We start from the raw sequence: 9,019 nt of genomic DNA on the forward strand, positions 1-9,019 counted from the left end.
TGCTACAATGATGCATGCAAACATGGAGCTAGCTCATGTTGGGGGCTTCCATTTATGCCCTCATAATTCTAATGTGTCACCTTTCTCTTCTAATGAAAGGTATATGTGGAAAATAAATTTCCTTGCTAATATGCATTACCAATAAATCAAAATTGATGCCTGCACATTTTAGAGTGGTTACGTATCTCCAAAAGGCTGTTGTTTTGTTTTACTCAAGTGGTTGGCCAACATGTTTGACTACACTCATCCATACATTTTATGTTCTGGTCATAATTGCCTTATCACTTCTATGTTCACATGGGTCTATATAACTACACATAATTGTGCACAACACTCTCGGGCTGGTGCTCTTGTCAGGGTTCCATGACTTAAATCACAACAAATCCTGGTGGTTGAAGTTTGAGAAGGGTGTTCAAATGTCATTAACTTGGAAGTGGAATCATATAACAGTGAGCGATCTCCATGTTTAACTCAGATCTTACCTCGGGTGTTTTTAAAGTGACTGACTGTAGCTCTTGCCACCGTGGGATTGAACTTGTTTTGTCATTGCAGGGGTTGGGGTGGGATACGATAGATGACACATCAAGGGAAGACCAGACGAAGCCAAGTTTTGGCTGGCTTTGTGGTCTTCCCACACACAGTGAGTTGCTGCCAAACAGACATAAATATTGCCACACAACACGAGGCATGACATCATACACCTACTGCACCATGATAACGAAGACAAATTGAGCAGAGGGAATGCCTCACAACGAACATACCATGGTTTCACTCTCCGTTGATAGAGCAAAAGATGACAGACGGATTTCTTCGCAGACACTTCCATCTTTTCTTTGTGCTCCAACAAAGTGTCTAGACATGCACCAATTCTGTTGCATATGGTGTCTAAGCTTTCTCCACCAGTCAAATTTACCCAGGGGTTGAAAATTTCCAATGAAAGGCATGACCATTGATGCACAAAATCCATATACTGGCAGAATGCAGTATGCATTTGTTTTCATGAAAACTAGGACATGACCATACGCTTCCCAAGAAGCTGTGAAAATAAGCTAGCTAATCGTAAAATGACTGCCACAAGGAAAGACCAGTCCACACACAAAAACCACAAAGAAAACAAGAGACCTAGAGGGTCTAGCACTCACCCGAGTATCAGAAGTTCACCTTCCATGCATCTTTATCTACTACCCCTGTACATGTGTATTACTTGAGAAGACATAAAAATTGATTTCAGTCACCATCGCCAAAACCAAAATGACTTGGTTGCAAATGAAGCGCTTTGAATTTCAAGACTGCTCATGCCCATTACAATAATCGGAATGAGTAAGTGTAAATGGGCTGTACATGTATTTCTCATACGGTGCGGGTACTGTCATCTTTTTCTATGGCAAGACTTGAGTACTACAAATGCTGAATATTTTGCAATGTCTAAATTGTCATCGCTTTCTCACTCAACTAAACTAGTATGAAAATAACTATGGAATTTGTTCTTTTTGTTTTTGAGATGCAAATACCGGTACTTCAAGAAAACACTATCATTTGCAAAATGGTAAACATGTGAGGCACATGAAAATGATGGAAGTGTGGAAAAAAGAAATTAAATGCTTGATGGTTTTGGCATTTACAGTATCATCATACACTCGCTGTCAGGAAAGGACGGACCTAGGTCAAAGCCTTCCCACATTTATAGTACATGTGTAGTGTACAGGCTCCTTGTGCCCAAATAGTTTTGTGCAAAACTTGGGCCTTGACTCATTGCTTGATGGTAAAACTGTGTGGTGCATGCTTAACAGATATATGAACTTCCATGTTCATGTAATTGTTTTCATATTCCCCACATCAATATTCCTTGTTATGCTTTACATCCAAACAACAATGTACACATCTGATGGCAGAAAAAAGAAATCTTTGCTTTTGTTTATTTGTTTAATTTTTGTGAGTCCATTCATATCGCATATTTGCAGAAATCCTGTAGATCACTAAACCAGAAGACTCGACTTCCTGATCACAAGTCACATGCAGATCTCTCTGTGGCATGCATGGGGGACCACTATCTTTATGCAGGCCCTCAGAAGAAAAGGAAACAAAAAGTGCAACAAAAGCTGTGAATCTATTTAAATTGGAAGAAGGAATCCTTTAAAAAGTTACAAATTGCCATTATGTGCATGCCTTCTGTGACTGTTATGTGGTGCTGCCTTTAAATTATGTTGGTTATCACTGGTTGCTGTCCACAATATTACATAGGAAACAGTGTACAAAAAAATAAGAAAATGTTGTTGGTCAATTTGTACCAACCAAAGAGATTATACCTATAGAGTAAGTAGTCGCCATACGCGTGCATACAAATAGTGCGTCCAAAATTGAAGAGGGAGCGCACACTCAGCTCCTGGCACTGGATCTAAGTCTACGTTCAAGTCATCTTCTCATATCATACCTGGAATGATATGTTATTCTTCATTACACATTTTCATTTTCAGAATCACAATGTGGTTAATTGTTTAAATATTAGTTTCTACGATGATATCATATCATTTGAACCATTTGGTAGAGTCCAGACCTTTTTGTTGTTCGCAAAATAAACAGTGGGAATTTGGGTGTAGACTAGACAGTACTTGAGCATTATGACGTTTTTTTCGCGTAAATTCCCACTCACGCCATAAAATCAAACAATATCAGCACCATTATGACGCTTAAACATGGCCATTGTGACGTCACAATAAAATAACGCAAGGTCACTGCGCCGAATATTCAAGTCGAGCGCAATAAACAGTGCGCTGCCATCTACTGTACAGGAGCCGTGCAATGGCGGCTCCCACAACGCGAAATGGCAGCTCCCTCGCGCGGCTGCCTCCCCACTGGACTACGCCCTCTTGTGGTATAATCTCTTTGGTACCAACATAATAAGTTTTGCAGAATAATCATGAATGTAAAGAGCTCATATGAACTGAAATTGTTACACGGGCAATGTCTGTATGTTTGCCATGGCAAGGATTGAACCTTGCACTACACAGTGGTAATAACTAAAGTCGTAATACACTGTATATCTGAGTACATGGGCAATTCTGGGTCAGATGTACAAGTTGTATGACACAGCAGTTGCTCCTGCAACAATTGCTCCAGTCTTATTTTCTCCAAGGACTTAAGGGTTGTGATACTGTAAAGCTGTTATTTTTGCAAGGGTTGAATTTTTGCAAGTTTCATGAATCACTGTTGTTTCATGAATCACTGTTGGACCATGAATTTAACAACACGCAAAAATTTTGCCTTGTGCTAGGGTAATAGTGCACTGAGGATAGCCTTGTCAATTCGTGAAAAAAAAAAAACTCATAAAAATGTCTGTTACCTCCTCATTTGCAAAAATATCTGCACCGTATGCAAAAAGAACAGCCTAAACAGTATGTTTTTAGGTTTTGTTTGATGTGGGGATTAGGATAAGGGTTAGGGTTATGTTTGTAGAGTGGAATCTATGTTTAGCTCAGCATGCAGATAGTCTTGGGAGTAATTGTTCAAGGAGCAAATGTCATATATTCATATCAACTCATGTTATATACGTTTAAATTTATACCTTTCCAGCAAGAGATGCGCTCTGTGGGCTGAAACTAGAGCTATTGTAAATAGCCCTCAAAATAGGATGTCATTTTGTAGTTTCATAGTTCCATGCAGTTTGGCTCATAGAGAAGGCAAACACTTCATTTCAGATAATAATTCAAAGGATGGAGACCAATAACCACAATTGTGCCAGAAGCTGAATATCACTGTCAGGCAAATACCGGTTCATACAGATAACAGAAAGTAAACTGAGTCATGCAGTTGTTCAGTGACCTTTTCACAACGAGGACATCCAGAACAAAGTAATAGATTTGAGAGGTGCCGCTGGATATAAAAGGCATTACACAACTAATCTAAAAGCATCATGCATTTCATGGTGGTTATATTCCCCTATCTCCCATTCACTGATACAGAGATACCACAGTTTCCTTGAGACAATAATAGTGAAACTTACATAATGACATCGAACACTACACCTTGTAACTACAAAACTAAATAATTGGGGTCATTGTTGGCAAAAGGTTTTGCCAAATACAAGAGAGTCAATTCAACATTCCAAGCACTAACAAATCCTCGGTCCTAAATTTAATGAAGCCTGAAGGTGGTGTAAATTTAGACTGTGTGTTATGCAAATTAATTCCGTGAAAATGTGAGCGGCAGATTACGTATGCCGACAGACGTCCCACAACAATCGCACCTTGATATTCATAAGTCTCAAAGGAATGTCTAGTTCATGCTTATTTAACTCCATGGATTTAATTCAAACCATCAGTCTAAATTTAAACCACATTCCTGAATTTTAGTCTAGATGTGTTGCTCTGAATCCTTTGGGTAACTCCCATGGCCATGTATTGAAAAAAAAAAAAAATGAAGTTGATTCTGGGACAGCATGACATACAAAAGAAATTCAGAGATTAATGATCTTTCCTTATGTGTTTGTGTGTGTGTTGTTGTTGTTGTCTACACACACACACACACACACACACACACAATATCATCATAACAAGTGACATCAGCACTGACAGTCTGTATCAGGGCAATTAGTATCATCAATATCAGGGCTGTGTGTGTGCATGTACGTATAATGTATCTTCTGTGTGTGGACATGTATGTGTGCATACATGTGTGTGACACGCAAACATTCCTTGATGTGACCTAGGCCCTACTACTGTATCAATGTTTACCAATTTTTACCAATTACTGTAAAAGAGGAAATTTTCGTGGTGTTGAAATTTTCGCACATTTTGCGCAACCAGAAGCTTGTGCGAAAATTAAAGCACGCAAATATTTTTGCGTGCCATGTGTTCCAGAAGTTGATGTCTTCATTCCTCGGAATTAAAAACATGCGAAACTCTTCTCACGCGGCCAAGTGCGAAAAATTAGTCGCGCGAAAATATCCACTTTTACAGTATTTGACAGCTTCCAGCATGCAAAGAAACAATCGAATGAAATGCCATGAAATTAAAGAGAAAATGAAGAAACATTTTGGAAATTATTATGTCATTAGGACATTAGGCCAAGTAAAAAAAGAAACCAGTTTCTCGTCCTCGCGCGCATCGATTTTGGCCGCCGCGTCGATTTTTTTACTATTTACTATTTTCAAAATGGCGCTGAAAATACCAAGAAATTCATAATTCTCGTCCCAGCCCGCTCCCCGCCCGCATCGATTTTCAGTTGCCGCATCGACTTTTTTTGATATTTACTATTTTTTCGGCCACCGAAACACCTACCAATCGTGATGATGTCTCATTTCTAATTACGCCTTGCGTCCTCTACTTCGCTGTAGTACAGCTGTAGCTTCTGTAGTGCGTATGTAATAACGCATGCATCACACTGCGAGCTCGGCAAGAAGGAATGACCCACAAAGCAGTCGAACTGCAGTTGGATGGGCGGGCGGCGCAGGCCGGCCTGAGTTGTGATGTACAGCGCACTCAGTACGTCGTGAACGTGATAGCGGCAACATAATTGCGAACAATCACTGATATTCCACGCATAATTATTTCGCGCATTGTTCGTATTTTTCCCCGTTTCTCCTATCTTAAGCGGATGAATTGTACTGTACAAATGCTTGTGAGGATTGTATCGAGTTTGTATACATTTTCATGTCATTGTGACTATGTGCATGCGTGTGCAGTGTCGGAAGGTACGGTGCCCGTGCAGTGGCGCTGGCCGTGCCGCACCGTATTGGCAAAGTGTGCGTGTCTGTACAGCTGTAGTTATATCCCTCACAAAATGCATCTCGTCCTCTGATTGGTCGAGAGCACTGTAAACAACAAAACATAATTCTACCATACAAGTGCGCGAAAAAGACTATACTCCCTAGGGAAATGGTAAAAACTATACCATGCTGGTGATTTTCGCGCCTTTTTTGCTTCGCGTCGCGACGCGAAATATTTCACGTGTAAATGAATGGGTATCGCAGCACCTTCGCTTCGCGAGAGATTTCATGTACAAATGAATGGGTATCGCGGCGCCTTAGATCACTGCACTTCGCGAGAACCACAAGGCACGCATACACTCAATGCGACACAGGTTACGTTAGAGAGACTCAGACTCAGACTCTTATAAAGCCCTCATTCTACGTTACAACAGAGTAGGCGATATCGTAGAGCTATAATTAGACAACAATAAGCAAGCTAGGGTTCTTCGACGTACCGTAGGCCTTTGAGGAGTTCATGCTTCGCCGTTTGAAAGTTGGTCTCGCAGTTCACTATTTAAACTCGAGCGACCCACCCAAAGATGTTGACAAACGAAACTGCAGTAGATACTAGTAGTAGGCCTGCTCTAACGTTAGCGCTAGTTAAGCCTAACGTTAGTTCTACCTGTCTAACAGTAGGCCCTATTTCCCGTAATCTCATTCCTAATAATTATTTTTTAGAGTGTCTAACGAGTAAGTTAGAGTCTAACTTGTTCACTGTTTACGTTAGAACACCGTACGAATCACACGAATTTACAATGGCACTCGATGCTTTATTTGCTAGAATTTTTCCAGTGCCTAATCTAACCTTATACAGTGTACGCTGTTACTGAATGCTACCCAAATTTACAATGTATACTTGCATTTTAACAGGAAATGATAGTCCATATTCATGTACAGACATGACAGCTAAAATAGGTAGAAAGACGACAGAAAACATCATCATGAACTGCAGCTCACAGTCACATCGTTGATCAGCTCTCGAGAGCACGCACATCACCGCACTGGCAACCGAACGTACTTGTTGACAGATCGGATAGGCGTATTGCATGTATGAAGCGCGTAGTGAGTTTGCAGTTTGCGCATGTTTACCAGTACGTTGTACAGCAATGCACCGAGTACACTTCAGCGGCTGAGCGCGCAGTTGTCTCTTCATGGTACGCGTACGCGCTGCCCTCCTGCTGAGCTGCTTTCCCGAGCGTGAATGACTAGTCAATCTTCTTGAAAAGTAAAGTAAGATGCCTTTAAAAAAGAGGTAAATTACAGAATACCAGCAGTCGAATACTCTTAAATTCATTGGGAGGGATATAAAACAAATATACCAGGCCAATTTTTCGAGGCACCGGTTGAAACTATGTGCCTTCGGTGACTTCAGTAGCACTATTTTCTTCGGGGCTGCGCCCCTCAGAAAATAGTGCTACTGAAGTCACCTCATGCGCATAGTTTCAACCAGAGCCTCTCAGGCCTGGTATATTTGTATACAGGGGAAACTCGGTATAACGAACACTGCTATAACGAGATATCGGTTATAACGAGGAAATTTTCTCGGTCCCAAATTTCCTTCCACACAAGTCTATGTAAAATGCTACTCTTATAGCGAGATCGGCTATAACGAAATAACTGCTATAACGAGATAAATTTTGTGACTTCCAAACAAAGAAAAACATAGTAAATCAAACCTGCTATAGCGAGGTAAAGCAAAATGCCTTCGGTAAAGCTTTACTTCGCCTGTGCTATCATCTTCCGAGATTGTAAAGCTTGATGCGCCAAAAACTGTCTTGTACACACATAATCATTTTCTTCAGTGCTCTCCAGCTAGCTCTGCATGTTGTACGTGTGAAGTGTGTGTGTGCACGCACACTGATACATGCAGAAAATGTGGTGGGACGGCCATGAATGTATACATGACATCATCATGACGTTTAGTAGGTGTGAGGCAATCTGATGCTGTGATTGGCCTTCTACTTAGGGAATTCCCCGTCTTCACACACACGCACTCAACAGTCATAATGTACATACAGAATGTGTCACATACACACACAGCATTGTGCAGACCATATTCAAGCTTTCCACACAACACACATCCATACGATAACCACATACCAATCCACAGACGATCTTGATACAATCGCAAGCTATATAAATTTACAAATTCAAACATCTACAATTAATAAGAAACACATTCTTGATATTGGATTTCCTTGGCGAAAAACATCTTCTTACCAATAAAGATGAGTAATTCCCTCACACACAATATCAAGTTATCAGTATTGATTGAAATATAATGGGTAGTCCCACATGTGCAAATTAATGTCTTTATCTTATGCCTTCTTTTATGCCTACTGATATAACGAGATATCGGCTATAACGAGGAAAATGACTCGGTCCCGACCATCTCGTTATATCGAGTTTCCACTGTACTAGCTGTCCAGTTGGGGGGTGTTTCATAAAGCTGCTCGTAAAGTTACGAACAACTTACGAGCGACTGGAGATCAGTTCTTGTGCTGAATTATGGAAATTCTGATAAGTATAGCACAACAGAACTGATCACCAGTCGCTCGTAAGTCGTTCGTAACTTTACGAACAGCTTTATGAAACAGGAGCCAGGGTCCCCATCCCCTGGTCTGTCAGCTGTCTGCACGCACGCATGAACACATTCGAATGTGTAGAGGATCGTACACTGCTCTGTAACGTTGCATCTGACGGCGATGTATTGTTCTATTTTGAAGAGAAAATGAATGCGCTTTTCCAGCAAATGTAGAATTATTAAATGGGTGTATCTACAAAATAAATAACTTTTCCACGGATTCTGGTTTGTCTCGTATTTCTGCGGGATACTTTTTTTTTTAACGATGTAAATTCACGGACACGGCCGTGAGTCGTATCATCTGTAGTGTGGTATGCAATCATTCATCATTTAAATGATGAGTGATTATCAAATGTCTTTTTAGAACATGAAGGAACATCTTTAAATGTTTAATGCTACAATGCCATATCAGTATCATTTTGACATCCATCTGCAATTGTACAAGCAAGTTTCCAGTTGAATGTGCTACAATTGTACTGTGAAGAAATGCAGATACATACCAGCTGTGTGGACACAAAAAGTCACAAACACCAATGATAAATAAAGCAGTGTTTTGAATATCATGGAATTTATTTCAGTCGTACATTTGTTGAAAGACATGTTTTATACCTGTTTCAATTAATAGCACAATACATCAGAACTGCAAGTACACTGGTATCAGAAATGCCATTACAACACTAAATACACTG

This window comes from Diadema antillarum, unplaced genomic scaffold, assembly GCF_040938485.1.
Source record: "Diadema antillarum isolate AM-2024a unplaced genomic scaffold, OU_Dant_1.0 seq00000105_RagTag, whole genome shotgun sequence".
Classification (NCBI taxonomy): domain Eukaryota; kingdom Metazoa; phylum Echinodermata; class Echinoidea; order Diadematoida; family Diadematidae; genus Diadema; species Diadema antillarum.